Source organism: Phaenicophaeus curvirostris, chromosome 4 (assembly GCF_032191515.1).
Source record: "Phaenicophaeus curvirostris isolate KB17595 chromosome 4, BPBGC_Pcur_1.0, whole genome shotgun sequence".
In the NCBI taxonomy this organism is placed as follows: Eukaryota; Metazoa; Chordata; class Aves; order Cuculiformes; family Cuculidae; genus Phaenicophaeus; species Phaenicophaeus curvirostris.
The window spans coordinates 20,809,879-20,832,306 of record NC_091395.1 but is presented as its reverse complement, the minus strand read 5'-3'; the positions used below and the strand labels follow the sequence as shown (position 1 = coordinate 20,832,306).

The window sequence follows — 22,428 nt, the reverse complement described above, 5'->3', positions numbered from 1 at the left end:
GGACCAAAGGCCCCCATCTGAAAAATGAAATGCCTACAAATGAGCAAGATAAATACTGCAGCCTTTCCAGTCCTCATTGGGAGGATACTTACAGAGCCGGCCAACTGCTTCAAGGATAGAGGAGCTTTTCTGACACAAGTTTGCTCATGCAGTTCTCTGCCAGAGCTCAATAGGAAATCCCCTACATTTAATCATCTTAGGATAGCGGGAGCTAGGCTGCTCTGAAATGAAATTACATCATTGCAGTTTGAACATTAAACCACCAAAAAGACAACACTCAGCCACTGAATACTGGTGCTGGTAGAAATATGAAAAATAAGGCTGTCCCAGAGCACTTTGCTGGCTAGAGAGTGATGTGCCAAGGTCCAACTGGTCAGACAGCACAGCTGGGAGCACACTTCACACCTCGACACCGCAAGCATCTTCTAAGATAAAAAGAGCTCAAATGCTGACTGTGATGTTGGAACATGGGAAAGATTGTGGAGAAAATACTGAATTACATGCCTGCTTTAATACTACATTTATAATTTGATAGTGCTTTCTCTGATTTGGAAAAATTCTGCTGGAATGGCTGAAAATAAATTCCCTTTCTGAAATTCAATACTCAGAATTTCCTTCTTGATTTCACCGCTGTACTTAACATGGGAAGTTACAGTGCTGTGACAGATCTCCTGATCAATATTACCTTTGGTACCAGTGAATTGCCAAAGGCAGTTGAAACCGACTAGAACAGGAGGCTAGACTCCATTGTAACTAGCTATACCCTTATTAAAAATCATTACTCCCCCCCAACCCCATGTTGTTACAAAGCCAGGACTGAAAAAAGAAATGCACCTGGAAAGCATGTTCTTTTAAATTGTCCATGTCCAACTGACTTGACTTACATCCTCATGCATGAAGAATTTCACAAGAACCATCATATTGCTTTTCTTCATCTCTCTAGTGTTCACCTGCTGGCCATAGCTTCTGATTTGCATCGGTCTGAATTCAAGATATGGTTGGTGAAGTTTCAGCCACCTGCAAGCAAAAAAATAGAAGAAAAAAATAGAAGAAAAATGTGTGTGTTTGTGAAAGTCAGGATTAAATTCTTGGCTCTCCTACAGGATCTCAATGTGTGGCTGGGCAAACCAAGTCAGCTCTAGGTCCTGGAGCTGGACTCCTTTTCCTGTCTTATAAAAGCACTGCCAGGTCTTATGCCTCTTGTGTGTGGATCTCCCAAAAGGACAATAAATAAATACCTTGCACACACTGAAGTGTCCTCGATTTTCCTTAAAGCAACATCTATTGTTTAACTCAGCAAAACACTACAGCGTCCAAGTTCACAAGTAGCTCAGTCACTGCTCTGGAATGCATTGTTGGAAAGAGTGTGACCTCTGAAAATGAAGCTGAGAGAATAAGATGTAAAGCAGTGGGTTATCAGGCCTATACCAGAAGAACAGGGCCACTGTCCAGAAAAAGCTGGTGGGGATCTGATTATATTTCACCTCTATATTGTGTTAGCTATTTGTCAGTCAAGCAATCTCCTCAGGTAGATGGTTTCTTCCTGCATTCTCCCATCCATCTCCATTGTAACCCAGCAATCGAAACAATTTCTGTGCCAACAGCCTTCCGTTAACCAGGAGCTTCTGCATGGGTGATGGAGAGGAACGCTCTTGCAAAGAAAACAGCTTTCAGTGTCACAATTGCAAAGGTTTATTAATATAAATAGAGGACGTAAACTACAATGATTGCTGAAAATTATGAAAAATACCTCAGCAGTTTCCTTCTTATGTTGCTTGCTCACCATTTGAGACTTTAAATGACAGAATCATCACATGGATGTAGAAGGCTTCCTGGAAACACTCCAGTTTGTCTTCAAGTGTGCATTTATTCTTCTGACCATACGATGCGTAATTGACCTGCTGTTTTTAGCAGACTTGGTTATCAGAACAGCTTCCTTCCAGGCAGAGAATGCAGCAAACACAGTTGTCTCAATATTGTTCACTTATTGAGGGGAGGGAAGATTTTTTTGTTGAATTGTATATTGGTCAGTAGAAAGAAATAATGAAGGAGAGGGCTTTTCCCCTTAACAGCCCCAAAGCACAGCAGGACTAAGAACCCTAACGAGTAAGTCCTGTGTCTGAGTACCCTGTTCAGCTAGGAGCAAGCTTGGCTGGCAGGCTGCATGGCTTCAACTTGAGGTCATGCCAAAGCCCTAGTTCCAGCTCAACCTTTTACTGGAGGCAGGCTGTGGGACTGAAAACACCAAAGGTGTTGGTCAGAAATTGTGTTCCACATGGCTGGGGACAGCAGAAGACTAAGGCTAAATTCCTGGGATGGGCCCATGTCAGCCATGTTCCTAAGGCAGATTTTAAAGTAAGTCATTTCAAGGTGCAGACTGGGCTGTATTCATCAATACATGTGGAGACAGTTTTTGTAAACTACAGCCATACAACCTGTCAGAGGCAATGAGACATTTTACATTTATGTAGAGGGGATGGGATCTTACTGTTCTGGATCAGGCTCCAGCATCAATCCTGGTTTTCAATTCTGTTCCACTGTCTGCATAGACTCCAAAAGGAAATATTATTTCTTACTTTTCTTAAAAAGTGAGGAATATTAGTCTCTGGCCTTCCTACAGCTCATGCCAACATCTAAATGCAAGAAAGAAGCAGTAGAATGGCATGCATGGGAAGGGATAGTCTCTTTCTGTACGGGCACTTGATAAGAAGTGCTGTGGAGGAACACTAAAGAAAGTAGATGTAGGCTTTGTCCTGGGTCCCCATGGTCCTAAATCTCTATTATATACCTTTGAGTGGTAACCCAGCAGCCTTTTTAAAAACTGTAACAGCCAGATAAGGCAATGCTTGAATTTCTCCACTCCAGAAAAATTGTTTTCTTCTTTTCTCTTTCCATTACTCCCTCCACCCTTGGAAGGCTAGGCTTTGTTTAAATTTAAAATTGACAATCAAGATTCCCTCTCCCATCTGAGAAGATAAACATATGCACCCAGAATTGCCTTTGATTAATGATATTAAAAAAGGAGAAAAAAAATGTTAGAAGCCACCAAAATTCCGATTTGTATGCTGGCACCTGGCAATGAAATATATCAGAAGAAATATGCTCTGAGACTGGACTGCATTGAATGACAATGAGAAAACAATGTGCAGAGGTTGCTAAATAGACTTGTTCTGTGCTGAGTGAGACTATAATACCTTGCTACATAAAGCAAGCACAAACTCAGGTTCAGCTGTTTACACAGTGCTATTTTGTTCAATACCTTCCTGTCTTTCTCAGACTGAACCAAGTAAAAGCCATGTTTGATACCCGTGGCTATTCTCTCATGTGAAATTATTTTAGCAGAGCGTTAGCAGGTACATTTTAAACAGTAAAGCTGACGAGAGTGTGAAATTCTGAAGATGTACAACCCTGCTTTTCGATGTTTAAGTCTCTCATCTTATAATTGCCCATTATGGTTTTGCATCATTGCATATCTACTGATTCCATGACAGTGCTTTCATGCTGACACTGCAATCACCTACATATTTCACAAGTATCTTCTAACTATAGAGTCATGGTAGTGAAACTGGAACCCTGTAAAATAACTACAGAATAAAACTGTTGAGGTGCCTTGCAAAGCTTTGCTAACACCCCAGCTGTCATGATTAATGAGGAAAAATACAAGGTCCCTGGAGGGCTGTACTTTAACTCTTTAACAGGAAGTGCCACTTCTTTGTGGCAGATAAATCACTCCCCAGTCTCCCTCTCCACACCCCAAAATCCCACATCATCTCTTGAGATGGGATTCTCTGACTTGCTCCACTGGCAGAGCCTAATGGAAGAAGCTATTGAAGTGATGGGAGTCTCTAGAGCCTATGGGCATAAAACCAATCGATTCTGAGAAATACAGTATGCCCTGCATATGTCTTATCCAAGAGGTGTATAACCTTCAGTTTTCCAGCTCTGCTTACTGTTTTTTAACAGGAAACACCAGGTGTTGGAGAGCAATGAGACCCAGGAGTCAAGGCTGACCACAGCACAGGCAAAGCAGTGACTTCATCAACCAGGGAGCAGCTCTACAGTGCCCAGACAGGATGGGCAGAGCAGGGACCTGACAGCAGGCAAAGCAAGGTCACAGATCAGTACTGTGGTCCTTTCAGGGAATCCAAAGATGAGAAGAAGAAGACAAGTCCATAAGTTAGGTCCGAAGACAAGTCGACCCACAGCCTCACCCAGGCATAGGCTGCAAGCCCTGAGCAGAAATGGAGCTCCTGGAGCCATGGGCAGAGTCTATGGTTGGGAACCTCACATGAGGCTGGTCAAGGCAATTAGGCCCTAGTAGTGCACAGCAGGGCTGCTGGCTACCCATCTACTTTAATTTAAACAGACAATATATATAGCTTGTATACTGGAGAAAAGGAGGCTGGCATGGACACACAGTTCACGGCAAAGCTTGTGATGCAGATATTTTTCCGATGAAAAAGGCCCTGTTGCACTACAATAGCCTGAAATATTGGAGTTGCTTTGCAGCACACAGCAATAGAATAGGTTTTCCTTTGATTCCCCCAAAAATCCTACTGGCCACAAATCCAAAGCTGCTATGAGTAATAACAAAAACAGCCACTGAGATGGACATCAGCCATTGAGCATTTAGGAACAAAACACAAACAGCAGCAGTATTAGCAATGAATACCAGCACGGTGACTCTGCTCTCTAGCCATTATGTATTTAAGGAAGACCTACCAAACTACCCAGTTGGTGTGTAGTGGTGGGGTTTTTTTCTCAATGTAAATCAGTACTGGCTTTCTAAGTGGATCTTTATATGCTTTTTAGTCCCTCACCTGCTTTTTAGATGCAGACAGTTCATACCTGAAAAACCAACTCCCAAAAAGCTATTCATATTTGGGAACTTCTGACAGAATTTATTGCTAAAGCAATTCCCCTTATAATTTTCACATGACAGGTTTATTTCTGATACGCACATTGTGTTCTGTCACTCCTCACTCAGAATTGTGCTGTAAGCTGGTTCAGTTACTGAACTTAACTTTGTCAGTAGAAGCATGTGATTCATGCTTATACACTTCAAGTGTGAGTGGGATCCAAGATCAGGGACACACAGAAATGGGACTTTAATTTGGCTCAGGGAGGCTTTTATGTCTTAGCAAGAACCAGAAGTTGCTTAGTTCTTCTCAAGAGCACCTCAGTCCTACATAAAGGACAAAGGATTATTAAATTTTACCTCTGAGGAAGTGTCAGACTAGACAAAACTAACCATGACTTTTTAAAAACCTTTTCAGTTCAAACTTCATAAACCAAAAGTTCTTTGTTTTTAAGAAAATCAGGCATGGGTTTCCACACATGAGAATCTCAGTAATTATTAAGAAATGGTCACAATGGATCTGTTTTTCCTCTGGTAGCCAAATCCTCATCTAGCATTGGGAAATCTGTAAGATCCCATCTCCAGAGAAGAGAAAAAAACAGCAAACAAAAAAAGTCTGATGCTGGAGATGAGCTCCTGGGGAAATGAATTGGGGTCAGAGGTCTGGGGAGGCTGTTGCTTAGACAATGGGTATCTATAAACAATATTTTGCCAACAGATGTGGTCTCAGAGCTGACAGCATAGTATTGAGCTAATAAGCCCTGATGAGAGGGAAGGTACACAAGCTAATCAGCAGAAGCCCATTGGGGCTATATTAACATTGTTCATAGAGCTTATTATGGGTTCAGAGCAAGAGACAAAGTGACTTGCAGCTGTTTGTAGTAGACTTTGGAGATATATTCCCAGTAAGTCTGAAAAGGAAGTTCATAAGCAAGTTCCTGAAGCTCTAACTGTGACATATTTGGCTGGATTTGATGAAAGACAATGCCAAATCCTTCCTATTTTGAACCACATTTTTGAGACTCCATTGCATTTAGTCATGGTTCCCAAAATGGCAGCTATTCTGTGCTGAGGATCTTTGTTGATCTGCCTGTTAATATCATTACTAGAAAACAAATTCTTCCAGAAATCTCACCCCAGTTCTGAGTACAATACTGAAAAACTGCAGTTATGTGCACACTAACTAAAAAAAGGAAACCTGCCTTTGATGATCTTCTAAAAGCAGGGTTCCCAATAAACCGCTGAATTACATTCCCCCACAAGTGAGTAAATCTTGAATAAAATAGCCTAGACTATTATGAATGGGAAAAATACAAATGGAATCACTCACTACACTGCTGATGGTCTCGTTATTTTATTGTTTCACCAATTAACCAAGCCTGAGAGCCTTTGAAGTATCAGCTGTGATAAGCTGTTTGACACTGCTGTCAGGCTTCATCATTCCAAATGAAAAGTGACAGCCTTGAGATTAAACTATTATTTCCTTATAAAGATTAGGAGTCACATTTACTTATAATTAGTATGCAGGCTCTGACAGACCAGACACTTGTAGCACAATTTCAAATTACCAGCACAAAAAAAAAAAAAAGACTTATTAACTGCATATTAATATTTATGAGGTGAGTGAATGGCCGAATTTTACTTTCTTCAGTGGGAGAACATTCCATTAAGAAATAGTTGTCATAATTGTCCTCTTTTAAGGGAAAAGTATTCAAAACAAATCCTGTGACTACATGTACACATTTTGTTTCTAACTGTTATGCTTGTTCAAATACAGGAGGAACTCATATGCTGCTGGAAGAGTACTTTGGAAGCCACTTTCCACAAGTTTACCTCACACTAAACTGATTAAACTCAGTGCTGAGATATGTCAGGCCAGAAATTAAGAGTCTAAGGCAGTCTGAGAACCTGTTTCACCTTCCCATAGCAGACAGGAGCTGGTGAAAGTAATCACAAGAAAAAGAGTTAATATGGGAGGTAGGCTCAGTTCCCAATGCCTCACAGGCTATCAGCAGGGAAGAGTCACACAATACTGCTTTTGGCTTTACACAGCAGAGGTGATGATTTTTTAAAGCAAGGCACTTCCATGCTGTGACGGTGCAGCTAGCCATTCTTGGAGAACAGATCACAGCATACTCTGGTTCACCTATGGGTCCTATGGCATGCAAAGGGATGTCTAGAGAGCCCTTGACCTGCACACCACAGAAAATTTGTGCAGCCCTCAGTTACAAATGTGCAAGAATATAGCCCACGTTAGGTTTTCAGACCTTTATTTCAGCTCCTCCGAGACATTTAAAAGGTGGTTATTCAGCAGTTCTCCCTCACCATGTTCAAAACATTTCTGTGAGAACTTTAATTTTGTTCTTTTTGACAAAGACCACTACGCATGTATCATCCCATGCAATTGAAGAAGTGTAAGCAGCCCTGTGCTCAATGTGGCAGGCCAAGACTTGGGTAGACGTTGATTTAACATATCCTACGAGGTCTTGGAAAGGCACAGATTGTCTGGCTATGGGACTGAAAGCATGGCGTATTGCATTTTTAGCTGCTCTGCAACCTGTTCCTTCAGTGCAGTACAAAGTGAGTCCTCATTCCCACCTCCCCTACAGTCAATCAAGCCCAGCGGGCAGACTCTCAAACATGTACAGAACCACAGCAAGCTCAATGTGCATCCCCCAGGCTGCTGTATGGCGTTGTGCCCAATGGCAGGCAGATTTTTGCCTTGCAACTCCAAGCCAGCGTGGAGCACTTCCAGGCACTTACACCCTGGTAGCCCACATTGTACACAGGCTCAAGGAGCCACAATCCTGTTCCTATTCTGGGAGCCATGCCTCAGACTGTAGCACTATCTCTCTGTTGACCGTTTGAAACAATTGGCAGGAGGTCTGCCACGGGCCAGATATGGAATCGAGTTAGCTGCTTTCTTCCAGACAGAGTATTTCTGGTCCTATGAGAGGTCTCACAGTGCTGCACAAAAGAAAACATTGGGTACCACAGTACCTGACAAAGTAGAGGCATAGAGAATCATCACTGCCAAACATATAAGGTTTTCTGAGTCTCAGGCTTGCACTTGAGACATTAAGCCAAGCAGGGCCAATCTAAGTATATTCAATGAAGCATTTTTCCTTTAAACACAGTTACTATTTGAGAGCAGACAGAAAATGAACACAGTAATCGTTCTGCCATGCACTAGCAGGTGTTATTGCCAGCAAGGCCTTTGCTAACCACTCTAATTCCTGAAATAGCTACAAGAAAATGGGGTCAGTAAAGTGCCAATTGTTCATTTACATTACAGGGATGGAATCCAGGCCCTAGTAATATTTGCAGAAATGAGTTTCAAAGGAACACAGGTGGCAATAATTAATTCCTAATTTCCTCCATTTGTGCAGACTGACCTGGATGAAGAAAAGTTGTCTGAAATGTGAAATAATACAAAGTAGTTTCTTCAAAAGCACCACTGATGAAATAAAGTATCCTAGAAGAAAGGAGTAATTATGCTTATTCTGCCTACACACAAGAAGCTGATGACCTTTTGGTTCATTTGTATGACTTGCATCCAGCATGGACAACACTCAAGGAGTGTTTCCTGGAGGAAGGTTGTCATGTCTGCACATAACTCTTCCAAGGATGAAATAGGAATTAGAAACTGAAAGCGAAAAAGAGGTCTTTGTTGAGATGATATGAGTGTATACTGGGAAGAATGGAAGACTTACCAAGTTTGGTTTCTTTTATTTGCTCAGACATACAACAGGAACAGTGATATTTAATTAATCACTTAAAGGGTTTTACCTCACACAAGTGATTTTCAGATGATGGCAGGCAATTAATTCCATGCTGGGTAGCTTCATCACCAAGATTCACCTCAAGTTACTTCATTTTTTCCTCTTGTTCTCTGGGATGTGCATCAAAATTCTTCAGTTAGAAGAAAAGCAGAATCTCAAGGAGTGGCGGATGTGAGGGCTAAAGCAATTGTTTGGGCAACTGTTACTCACTGGGAGCCAGGAGGAGATATCCTGAAGATAACTGTACATAAGCAATGAACCTCCTTATGCTTTTTGAAGTCAGTGATATAATTCACTACGTGTGGAGAAAGCAGTGGACAACCCAATGTAAATACTTTGGGACGGAAACCTAAGTTCTCCTATGCTTAAAATGGCAATGATCAAGGCCTCCAACTCTTACCACAGCCCACAGAATACTCATAGTAGTAATAAATGACTTACAACAGATGATGAGCCATAAAATCCTGCATTCTACCATAACTCCATGCTATAATTGAAAAAAGCAGTGGCCAGTAAGCAAGTGCTAAACAGCTACTGAAGATTTGTTTCATTTAGAAGCCTCATGCTATGGCTCCCTTTTAAAATTACTTTAATTTAGAAGTCTCATCAATAACTGTGCTGGCATCAAAACACCTAATGGCTGAGACTGCCAACAGCCATTCCATCATGTCAGAGTTTCTTCTCTCTAGAAACTCTGGCTGCTAATTAGCTGCAACATATCTGACAATGGACCATAATTCACCAAGGTCCTTTGTAAGTGCCTGTTTTCTCAGAGTTAATGTATTTTCAAGGCTTAAAAGAAAAGTGACTCCTTTAGCTGAGTCTCCATCTTGGCAGTAGTTTGCTTACCTTGCACTAGTTGTATTTTGCCAGGCATATGATATGGTAAAAATTGTTATTAAAGAGGTGATGGTGGTGTTTAGGTCAGTATTTAATCTTGGAAACATCTGCTGTCAGTTAGGGAAGTTAGCACATACTCTAGGACAGATTCTCAGTTGGAACAAAGTAGCTTACTTCCTTGTAACTTGATTGTGCTAAACTGATTACTGCAACTGAGGCCACGGATTTCAGCAAGAGTAAGTTGATTTGTACTGGCAGAGAATTGGTCTTATTGTAAAAATTTGCTAAGATTCACTGAGGTGCCCGGTAGTTCCTGATACCATTCCAATTCAGGTGAGCATTCCCATCAACATCTGTACAATATATATTCTGAAAATGTCACTGCCGTACTGAATCTGGCCAAACCTTACATTTTAGAGTCCATCTCGGTGGGCATAAAGATTCCAGTATTGCGTGTATGCTGGGGCAAATGGCCGATGCCTTGGAGTACCTGCAATATTAGCAGCAAGCACGGAACAAACGGCTGATGTTCTCATGCTTGCTAGCTTGTTGAGACCTTGGAATCTTTATTAATACCCATGGGTTAATAGGAAAGGAATGCACTAGGTGGAAAACATGAAGATAAGGGGCACATCTGTGGAAAACAGGGGGTTGCACTCTGTCGCTGCACTGCAGGTGTCTCATGGGTGGAAATTCGCTGGGAGAGCTGTTACTGGATACAGAGGCACCGTATAAGGTTTGCATTCTCTAAATAAAGTTAATCTCGATTGTTGCCCCCATCGACGAGGTCCGTGCCTTAATCGCTACACGTCTCCCCTTCCCCAGTGGGATATCATCTTTTACTAGCACCTCTTCCATCAGCTCTCAAAGGTATGTGGGTACTATGCAACTCTGATGCATTTGGAAATCTTGCTGTTAGATAGTAAGACTTCTTTACCTCAAGACAGAAGTTTTCAAATCACCCAAATGTTAATGAAAGTATTACATTTTCATCTCAAAAAAAAAGATTACCCTTAAAGGTGATTTTTAAACAATTGGTCCTCCAAAAGCTGTCTGATTTTGATTGGCATTAACAATCTTCCCAGGAGATATGGATCCTGATCCTTCTCACTGACGCTCTTCTAGTATTGAAGCTGTAATTATATTAATGACAACTCCTACTTATTAAACTTAAGAGTTCTCACTAATCACTGCTTACAAACATTGCTGCAGTCAGGCACTTAGAAATGTAACGTTTCAATCCAAATATATACTATCTTCTTCTCTGAAATGCCAAAATCACTGCTGAAAAAGACTTTGAAGCATTCTTGACACCTTTCAAAATGCTGCCTCTAACCAGCTAAGGAGAGATTATTTTTAACTTTTTTTTTTTATTATTATTAAACACTCCCCTCAGAATTATTCCATTAAAACTTCCATGTATCAGGGGGCTAGGGCTGAGTGACTTCTCAAGGGAAGGCAAACTGGGAGCCAGGCAAGGCAGTGACGTCATTGACTGGGCACTGTCCTGCAGTGTCTCTTCTGGGCAGCCCAGGCAGAGTGATGGCATCGACAATTTCAGCAACAGTTCATCAGCCACCAAGGAAAATAACAAGTCAGGTCCACTGTCAGCTGAGGAAATCTGAGCAATAATCTGGGAACTGAACTGGAGCATGTACACCTACAACTTTGCTTAGGCCAAGACTGAAGGCCTGGGCTTGAGATTAAATGGAGCTCCTGGCCAATGAACAAACAGTGAGGGTGAAGGTCCCAAGTTAGGTCTCTTAGGGTAATTGGAGCAAATTGGTGCGCTCTGGACTCTGACAAAATGTAAAAGAATACAGGTTTTAATTACAGCATAACCAAACATACAGAATGAAAAACAGATTCAAAGGAATCTTAGCAATTATTTCCTGTAGGCTGAAATAAAGCTACAGAAAATACTTGCTTAATAATTTAAAAAGATGGAAAAAACCAGTCTTGTTTGCAGACAGTGCAGCGCAAAAGCTTGAGGGAGTTAAATTAATCAAATAGATTATTAATTGCAATTAGCTCATCCACTGGGTGATGACTTACCTACAGGATAGGAAGGGCCAAGGCCAGAATGACACACATCCCATATTATGACAACTACCACGAGGAGGAAAAGTCAAGTCAAAGTTGTAGGTGACTCCCTGCTGAGGAGAACAGAGAGTCCAATATGTCAAGCAGATCCCACTCACAGGGAAGTCTGCTGCCTCCCAGGAACCCAGGTTAGAGATATTGCTAGGAAACTCCCCAGTCTGGTAAGGCCCTCAGATTACTATCCATTACTGCTCTTCCACGTGGGAGGTGACAAAGCTGCAGTACGTAGCCCAGGGGTGATTAAAAGAGATTTTAGCGCCTTGGGACACCTAGTGAGGGAATCTGAGGCTCAGAGGGAATCTGATGTTTTTCCTCCCTCTTTCCAGTTATGGGTGGTGACACTGGAAGGATCCAAGGGTCCAGTCTATTAATACATGGCACCATGGCTGGTGTCACCATAATAACTTAGGGCTTTTTGACAGTGAGATGGCACAAAAGGCACCTGGTATACAGGTACCAGATGCGAACCACCTTTCTCAAAGAGGGAGGAGGGGGTTTGCTCAGAACCTTGCAGGGCTCATTGGTAGGACTTTAAACTAGATGTGAAGGGGGAATGGGATAATTTCAGTCTTGCCTATGACACACAGTGGCTGGAGGGATGGGGTGCTGGTATGAGTCCTCCACCTACTGCCTTGGGGCATGCTGGGGATGCCGTGGTGCAGCTGAAGTCCTGTAGAGATGACCAGGAGGCTCCTGAGGTGGTAGGTGCCAGGAAGGAAACTTCTGCAGAACATCTTAAAGGAAATAAAGGGTCTTCCACTAAGAAGGCGATACAGCCAACAGCCTGCCTGAAGCGCCTCTATACAAATGCACAAAGCTTGGACAACAAACAGGAGGAGCTGGAAGCTACCATGCCACTAGAAAGCTATGATCTGGTTGCCATCACTGAAATTTGGTGGGATGAATCCCATGACTGGAGTGTGGCTATCAATGGCTACAGGCTGTTGGGAAGAAAGGGTAGAGGCATTGCCTTCTATATCAGGAAATGAATAGAGTGTGAAGAGCTGTCTTTAAAGAGTAGCCATGAACTTGTTGAAAGCTTGTGGGTCAGAATAAAAGACCAAGGCAGCAAAAGGAACAGATCCTCCTAGAAGCTATGCTAAAGTACTTGGAGGACATGGAGGTGATTAATGGGAGCCAGCACAGATACGTCAGGGGCAGGCCCTGTCTGACCAACCTAGTGGCTTTCTATGATGGGGTAACCACAGCAGCGGACATGGGATAACCAGTGGATGTAATCTATCTGGACTTCTGTAAAGATAAGGATTTGATGAGTGGACTGTTTGGTGGATAATAGATTGGTTGGATGGTTGTATTTGGAGAGTAGTGGTCAATGGCTTTAAGTCCAGATGGAGATCTGTGACTGGCGGTGTCCCTCAGGGGTCCATACTGGGACCAGTGCGGTTTAATATCTTCATCAGTGATACAGACAGCAAGATCCAGTGCACTCTTAGCAAGTTTGCAGATGATGCCAAGCTGAGTGCTGCAGTTGCTACACTGGTAGGACGGGATGTCATCCAGAAGGACCTGGACAGGCAGGAGAATTGGGCCTGTGTGAGCCTCATGAGGTTCAACAAGGTCAAGTGCAAGGTCCTACACCTGGGTCAGGGAAATCTGCAGTTTCAGTACAGGATGGGGGTTGACGTGATTGAGAGCAGCCCTGCAGAGAAGGAGTTGAGGGTGCTGATGGATGAGAAGCTCAACATGAGCTGGCAATGTGCACTCACGGCCCAGAAGGCCCACTGTATCCTGGGCTGCATCAAAAGAAATGTGGCCAGCAGGTCGAGGGTAGCGATTCTGCCCCTCTATTCCTCTCTTGTGAGACCTCACCTGGAGTACTGTGTCCAGTTCTGCAATCCTCAACATAAGAAGGATATGGAACTATTGGAATGGGTCCAGAAGAGGGCTGGAAAGATGATCAGAAGGCCGGAGCACCTCCCATACAAGGACAGGCTGAGAGAGTTGAGATTGCTCAGCCTGGAGAAGAGAAGGCTCCAAGGAGACTTTATAGTGACCTTCCAATACCTGAAGGGGGCTATGGTACAAGAAAGCTGGGGAGGGACTTTTTACAAGGGCATGGAGTGATAGGACTAGGGGGGATGGCTACACATTGGAGAGGGGCAGATTTAGACAACACATTAGGAGGAATTTCTTCACCATGAGAATGGTGAGGGACTGGAGCAGGTTGCCTAGGGAATTTATGGATGCCTCATCCATGGAAGTGTTCAAGGCCAGGTTGGATGAGGCCTTGAGCACTCTGATGTAGTGAGAGGTGTCCCTGCCTATGGTGGGGTGTTAGAATTAGATGATCTTCAAGGTCCCTTCCAACTCAAACCATTCTACGTTTCTATGATTCTGTGATTACTGTTGTGGTAGCACCTAAATGCACCAGTCAGCATTAGGGCTCATTGTGTTGGTCCCAAAAGGGACTTTGCAATGTACAAATGCAGTCCTATAGAGTCTAGGTTAGTGGACTTCCTCTAATCAAATGTCCCATCACCAGTCTACCAAGGTCAAATTATTCTTCTCTTTACGTGGCTCAGTAAATAATCTTTTTCTGCAGTCAGACTGACTGTGAGTGTAGCTTAGCAAGGTCTTGCAACCCTGAGGTTAGACACATCATTAAAAGTGGAGGGTATGAGGCAAGAGGAAGAACATTTTGGGCAAGATCAGAGTTGAACTGTGCCCATCTGCATCTTCTGTAAAGAATTTAATCGCTAAATAGAAGCTCTAATGGTGTATGTGTGTGTGTTGCATTTTTCCCCTGAATATATTTCAAAAGAAGATAATTTCTTTTGTAAGAGAGGGAACAAACATTTCCATTCCAAACAATGAATCTGGGGAGTGGGAAGATGTCCCCTGCAAGCAGTAAGTCACCCAAACCCTTTGCAAGTTGGATTCATAGCTTGATAGTTATCTCCCCTTCTGACATTTCTGCCCCTATGTATCCAGTATTTGCCGAGAGATCATAGGATCCTGAATTGTGCCCATGGAAAGAGGGAGCACATCTCTCAAAGTGAACATTACAGAGCTCAGCCTGGAAGAACTCACATCAGCAGCTTAGTGTTTCAATGACAGAGCAAGGACTAGAGTGTGGGTCCCACAAGTCACAGTCCAGTGCCTGATTCATTGGACCACAACCCAGATTGCTTAAAAAAGGCCTTAAAATACATGTAGCATGAAGCTTTTACCTATTACTGTATCAGGATCAATAGGACAATTCCATTCTGCAGAACTATGTTCTACTGAAACTCGAAAGACTAATTAGAACAAAAGTTTAAATAGTATATTTTTGTGATACCATTTATTATCCCACATGGTTTGACACAGTGTAGTATATTGCACCTATAAATCAGTTGCAGCAAATTATTTAATGATGCATTAACCGTGGAATTTCACATGTATTATAGTTCTTTAGCCAATGCTGAATGCTTTTTCAATAGCTTAATCCATCCAAGAAGTACTGAAGCAGGCATATTCATCCATCATCAGTGCACAGTCTTCTTTTTATTCTTTTTATTTTATTAAAGCCCTCTATCTAGAAGGATGGCATTAAATTGTTCCTCAGAGTTTTTTCTGTACAATATCACCCCACCCCTCACGCTCGCCCTTCTGTCACAAAAAAATCTTTTCATTCTGTATTAGATTTGTTCTGTCCTCTGGCACAGTTTAAGCCTGGCACTGACTTGGGCCACACTGATCAGAAATTACACCACAGCTATACGTGTGAAAGTATTATTACAAATTACTTTCACATTACAGAAATTAAGTATTCAATTTGATGAGAAAGCTTGAAAATACAAGCAATGAATCTACCTATAAGAGGATAGAGAGGAGGAAAAGATACAATTAAGTGTGATTATAGAAGAAGAGATTTTTGATCTCTTAAAACTTCCAAGATTTCCCTTGCTGGAGATTCATCTGAGCTCCTTGAGGCATCCAGAGCTGGACCAGAAAAGGCTTTTGAAATTGGCTTTTAAGAATATCAGACATTGAAATAACCTTCTTTAGTTTTATGATATTCAACTCATGCTAAACCCAAATAGCACTTTTACAGATAGAAACCTAGTAGTTTGATTCTTCAGCCCTACATTTGGCTCTTGTGTAAGAGGATAAGCACTCTGGACTTCCACTGAGATCTAGCAGTGCACCTAAACAAGTCCCTCCATTCAGGGAAAATCCTTATGACTTTTAGCTGTTAGGATCTTGCTTGATCACCTTCACCTTTCCATGTATCCTTCCTCTCCAGCTGCTGCGTGAAACAGCTTTAATCCTGGAAAGCAACATGGAGGGTGATGATTGGTCTCCCTTTTGTCACTTGTCATTGCTATCACAGAAAGACAGAGGCTATTCCTCTTGACAGTTGTTCATTCTCTCTGCTCATTCATTGGGATAAATGATGCCATAGTAGAACATAGCCTTAAGACAAGTCTCCTGTCCAGTGTGCAATGTTAGCATTACATTTAATTGCATAACACTGGTTCTGTTGGTACCTTTTCACTGTAATATTCATTGTCATTTTGCTATGTGCTTTTTCTTCTACCTATTCTTTTTGTCCTCTCTCTGGCAGCAATTTATGTATATCCTGCCAGTTCAATCTTCTTGATGCAAATTACTAGCTGCTTTCTCTTCTTCTTCATTTTCTTCCTCTTCTTCTTCATTTTCTTCTTCTTCTTCTTCTTCTTCTTCTTCTTCTTCTTCTTCTTCTTCTTCTTCTTCTTCTGCTTCTTCTGCTTCTTCTACTACTACTTCTGCTTCTGCCTCAGAAATGAAGCACACATCTCTGAGGCATTGTTCCTAGGTCTGGATATCCTTCTTAGACCAAACCTTATGATGCTGAGTTTGATAAATGGGAGCACTTTGGAAAGTGTGGTCTCTAGGACAAGAAATTGCACTAGAACTCTGGAGGCAATAAGGAAACCAAGTCTGTAAGAAAAGAGCATACAGGGAGGAATGGTCACCCCAGATGCCTTTCCTAACAACTGCTGCACAAAGAAGGTGATGGGACAAGACCAGATTTCTTAAGACACAAAGCCTTTCCTTTCAGCAGAGTCAGTTCTCCAGCCATCATACTACCCTAGCATCTAACACTGAGCTGAATTAAAGCTGCGCACTTCTTATGTCACCTGTACAGCACACACACACAAAGACAGGCGTAAGGTGTAGGAAGTAATGCTGTAATATCGTAGCAATAATGTGGAAAAGGCCAGTGAGAAACCTCTTAAGGAAGAGAAAGTGACTCTTACTGGCACTTTTATACCACATACTCACAAGTACTAAGATGTGTGTATGCAAATAGTCTGTTTAGTATTCAGGCAATGAGGCTTTTATCCTACAGTCATCATTCTCATGATGACACAATGAATCAGAGACACTGGTTATCCAGCCCACCTTAACATCTCAGGACAATGATGACATATTGGATTTTTTATGCTTTTTCTTCTTTTTAACACTGCAAAAGCTGGCAGCAATCACACTACTAATCCATCTCATCTTTCAGGCTCATATAACAGTCAAGAAAATTCCAGAGACAAAATATTATGTAAGGAAATAGCTGTCCTCTTATAACCACTTCTCCAGATACATACAGTTCAGTGTGTAATAGCTCAAGGGGTCAGAGTTTTATTTTTTGTGCTGAAAACTAAGCAGGCTACAACTCTGCTTTTGGAGTACACCAAGTCATCCCAATTCTCAAGCTCTTTCCTGAAGGTCATCAGAAAATAATTCAAGGCTCATAGCTTAGAATCAGCGTGCTGAAATCAATAGTTGAAGTTGTTTATGCTAATAACTCTTCCTGCCCCACTTAGGATTATATTTTGCACTTTTCTGTATGCTCCTATCTTACCTCATGAAGTCATTTCTAACCTGCCAATTCAGGTATTCATCTCAGCTGAGGATATTTTGCAATGTGGCACTGAACTGGTAATCCATCTCCTTTCCTTATCATTGATTATGGAACACTTAATAATTGACACTTTATATAGTATTAAATCATTCTGACAGAACTCTTTATTTATTGGTCTCAAGACTATCCCTTTTTTCCCTTCCCTGTGCAAGGGGTGGAGGAGTAGGAAGAAAAGAGAAACCATCTGTACCACTGAGAATAACGGGATTTTCCAGTGAGAGGGTGGAAAGGGGGAACTTGTTCTGTTCCTGGCTGGACTCTCAAAAAACATTTGTTAGCAAAATGCTAGCCAGACTTCAGTGAGCACAAGGCTCTTTATCTGCATCTAGTTCAGTTCTACAACCTACTTCTAGCCAAGGGTCAGCAAATTCAGGGCTGACTCAGACCCTTCACTTACATCTATCAGTGCACTAAGCCTTTGTGCATGGGCAAAGAGATAAAGAATAGAGGTATGTAGAAAAGAAAGGAAGGCAAGAGCTGAAATTAGCAGTTTGGTACAGTTTTCTGAACCTCCAACTCACTGTCCCCAGTATGCCAGGCCAGGGAGCTCCAGCTCTTGTCCCTCTACCACCACATCTGATCTGCTCATTTCTGCTGTCAGGGTGCCTTTGGTATCAGGGTCATTGCCTCCATCCCTGTGTTGGCAGAAGCATCAGCTCATGCCTCATTAGCTGCATGAGGACAGTTGCTTTCTCCCCAGTTACAGTTGTTCAGACTGTGTACCTATTTCTACTCCTGTCTCACACCTCTTTGACCCTCTTTGGCCCTCTTTAGTCTCTCTGGGCTGACGAGAAAATTTTTTCACTGCCCACAAAATTTCTGCCTTGTGTATCCTCCCTTTCCTGTGCAAGCCTGTGGTCTCCTTGCAAAAGGAGATGGAGTTCCTGTCTCTGCACAAGTACATCGTCACCTTCTAAATGGGAAGTTTGGGGGACACCTCTGAAAATGGCAGTGTGCCTAAAAGCAGAAAGATCTCTTTGTTGGGCACCTGCCTGGCCTTAGCATTTGACTGTCTCTGAGAGTCAATTTTGGATGTTCCCTAGCTGATCATTTCCTTTTAATGTCCTTTGTTTGCTGAAAGGCACTGAGATTATTATTGAGAAACTCACCATTTGAGTCACCACTCTCTCTAACAAAATTGGCTTTGGAGTTTTCAAACTGGAAGATTTATTTTTCCCTCAAGATCAATATTAAAAACCTTCTTCAAACAACATTTACTACTTGGTTTTGGGAAGTAGCAAAAAAGTCTAGCCCAAAGTTTAACAGAGTTTGATATCTGTTTTTATCTACACTACAAACAAAATATCATACTGCTGCCTTGGCAGATGAAGGAAAATTAGGGTTTTTTTCATGTTATTGGAACACTATGTTGATCCTTATAATAGTAGAAGGATGAGAGCCTGGGGCTTGTGCACCAGATATGGACACATTTTTTATGGCTAGCAGCTTTATGTTGGTGTTGGGTTTTTTGGGAGGACAACTAAGGTGTGGGTTAGATGTGGTCTGTCACTTCTGTTATAAAAGGCCACATCTCCATAATATAAAGGCTCTCCTCTCATTCCTGCAAGAGTAGATGTTTCACACAACAGCACTCAGTTAAGGAGCCTTTCACTGTGCTGTGTGAAAAGACGTGCATTAATTCAACCTGGCATAAGTTTGTACTTCTTGACACCTAGAAAATGAACATATTACCTTATTAAATACTGCCCACTCACAAATGTGCAGACCAGCTGTTTCCTCCCTTCATTACTGAAGCATAGCAAACACTTTCTAGAGAAATTAAAAGTAATAAGTAAAAACACTTAAAAAAACCAATTTAAATTCTTCTACTACACAGGGAGCTACAGCATCTTTTAAAGAAAGCATGTTTTGTTCTTTTTTTTTTTTTTAGTTCCTCTGTATTATGTTGCACCTCCTATGTATAAGATGTCCCCCTTCAAAAGCACAGGTTTGCTTACTTTGTAGAACATGCGTACAGCTAAGCAAAAACCTGACTGGAGAAATATGGGACTTTTCTCATCCTAAACCCATGTGAAGTTGCAGTGAACTACAAATGCAGACATTTCCTCAGGCAGCTATGTGGTGATGACTAAACCTCTAAAATATGGCTAAAATTCAGGTATCTCCTAAACGTACCTCTGGGTCCTGATCAAGTCGTAAAGGAACTTGGAAAATTCAAGTAATCCTAACTAATATCAAGCAATTACATGCTTTTGTCAGTTTTGGTAATTTTTCACAGTTCAACTTGGTATATTCTAAATTTCCCTGCACATACAATGCCTTTAGATATGGCTTGCACTGAATTCCACAGTACATCTTCAGTGTAGGCACAAGATGAAAATTACTCTCTTGCAGGGTTATCGATGCAGGCAGGCAGCACGTGGTATTCCCCACCTCACCCCCATATTTTGCTGCTTTGTAAAGTATTGATTTTTAATGGTTACTTTTCCTTGTGTATTTTACCAGCTTCGATTGTAGCAAGCAGACACCACTTCTTTGTAAATATGCATTCTGCAAGAGTGCTTTACCTGGCAGAACAAATCTGTAGCACTGAAGACAGCATGCAAATCTTGATTTATGGCTGTCATCAATTCTTGCCAAGTAGCAGCTCTGATGAAGGGAGCCAAAACAAGCTTTGTTTGCTGTTCTGATTTAGACACATCATTCTTTCCCATTGTGACATTTCTTTTGTGTGCATGTGTGTGTCAATGTGCGTTCACTAAGATTTGTATTCCAGTTATTTACGTGGTTTCTGTCATGTTGTGATTGCTGCTGGTCCAAAATGCTGACATCTTTCGCTGGGTGCTATTCTCCCACTCGCTTGATGCTTAGGTGACCTTAGCTTCATTGGTATTCAGTCACTGTCAGACACGCGCTGGCTTCAGCTGCTTGGGCCTTGGTGAGCAGGTGGAGAAATGACCGGTGGAAAATCAGTTGTTAAGACCACTATAGCAAAAAGATTGATGTAATTAATTTTTCATTATGTACAGTGTCTGTGGATTGTAATCAGCTTGGATTGTTCTTCCTCTGAGGCACAAATAAAATGCAAATGGTTCTTGAATGAAAAGAAATGTTCTTTATGAGGTGCTGTGCTATTCAGAGCAGCAAAATGGCTTGAAATAAATGGGGATTATGAGGAATGTTTTATGAATCCACCTAGGAGAATTAATATAAGCTTTATGCAGGGAAAACCACAGGTGAGTTTCCCATCAGATGAACGTATTACTGCTCAAGCAACTGGAAACAAGAAAGAGCTGAAGGGTTTAAGCCTTATTTATTCATACCAATACCTCTCTCTTTCCACGAGGAGATGTCAATTCACTTCACAGAGAAGGTACTTCTCTGGATGGATTTAAATTAAGCATTTTTTCTAAGCCCCCCTCTCTACAGCAAGGAGTAAAAGGCATGTCTGTTGTGCCCTACGAAGTGCTTTACCCCTTGTCAATACAGGGGATCACAGCAGCAATCAGTGCAGTTCTGAACAAGCCTATTCACACTGCAAAGTATTCAGCTGGGCAGAACAGTTCCATTGCTAAATTCTTTCAGAAGCTTGGCCACAGATTCATTAAAAAAAAATGCTCTCTATACCAGGAACATGGTACCTAAAGATAATTTTATAACACAGATATCTTTCAGAATCAGAGCCTCTGCCTTACAGAGCCAACATCAGCTTGGAAACAGGGCAACACCTATCAGCTATTAATTGGTCCCACACCTCAGGGTAGATGACATGTTTCTCACCTGGGCCAGCAGACCCAGGACTCAACCCATCAACAGCCTTCTAAGTCAGGGAGGGTGGAATTGAACTGTGGGAGAAAGGCCCTTGATTTAAGCAGCAACTCCGAATGTTTGTGCATCTCCTGTAATGTGCAGGGTGCTAGTCAGATGTGGGTTTAGAGAATAGGATGGTAGATCTGGAAACAGAATAAAAATTAATTCTGTGTTTCCCTAAAACAGAGTGACAGGGAGATCTTGGAGGAAGAAATGGGTAGTTTCCCTGCAGTTAATTGCTTGCAAGCTGAAAAGAAAAGCAAGAGGGAATGCAATGAGATTTTTTTTGCTTGCAAAACACAAATGGCTTTGTCATCATCAAAGGAACTGCCACCAGTGCCAAGGCTAAATTTCCACTTCTTTTTTGCAGTGAGCTCTTCCTTCTTGATATTGGTATAAGACATGCACATTTTATGACTTTTAAGGCTATGTACACTACAAGATAAAAAGCTGAAGGGACCACATGCCTATGACAGTCAGTTGAGAGCACTGCCTTACTAACTCCCTGGTATGGGAAATCCTAACAAACACTGTCACTCACTCTTTAGATGTGTGAAGTGACTGGCTCCTGTAGGTCCTACAACAGCACGTGCAAGCTTAAAATCAGTAATCAAACCCTGGTGATACCAGTGAGGCATACAACTTCATTCAAAGCTTGAGGACTGTTTTCTTCTCCTGTAGCTTTCTAAGAATTAAGTTAAAATGTCAGGCTAGGAGATGAAGACTCTGACAGCTACATGCACCAACAACTCCTGCTGGAGGAGCTCAAGTTGTGTGTGCCATTGCTCAGGTCAAATGTAACTGGCAGTATGTGCTCACATGTGTAGCAGGGATTATAACTGTTCAACACTAACCAAGAGGTCTGCTCCACCGAAATCAGTGTTGGTGACTGACTTGGAAAATCCCAGCACAAATTTTCCCTGGTTTTCATTTTAAAGCACTGCTCTCTGGTTGTTCTGCATGTTTGGTGGAGTTTTTTACAGTGTATATCAGTTTAAATCTGAGTATCTAATTTCAGATGATATGACAAAGGATGTTCATCTGAAATTTGCTGGTTGCGTTTCACAATAAAAGTAGGCATATTTAAATCCACAGATATATTCCAGTGATTTGTCTTCCTTATTTGCAGTCTCAAGCCCTGACACAAATCCATGTGTATCAGTTGATAC

The 22,428-nt window shown here is 41.8% G+C and overlaps 1 long non-coding RNA gene across 5 annotated transcripts in view; it reads right to left on the bottom strand.

The window, feature by feature from the left end:
- Positions 1–870: 870 nt before the first annotated feature.
- LOC138719890 (uncharacterized) overlaps positions 871–22,428 on the bottom strand; it is a 40,075-nt gene continuing 18,517 nt past the window's right edge. For 2 of the 5 annotated variants that reach the window (XR_011337330.1, XR_011337332.1), the window contains exons 4-7: positions 20,234–20,434; positions 19,181–19,258; positions 8,648–8,770; positions 871–1,017 (exon numbers count right to left, since the gene is read on the bottom strand). This is a non-coding gene — a long non-coding RNA (uncharacterized lncRNA). Of the gene's footprint in view, positions 1,018–8,647; positions 8,771–14,904; positions 15,122–19,180; positions 19,259–20,233; positions 20,435–21,229; positions 21,403–22,428 lie in introns of those variants that run through there. The other 3 variants (XR_011337333.1, XR_011337331.1, XR_011337334.1) reach the window with 3 other exon arrangements.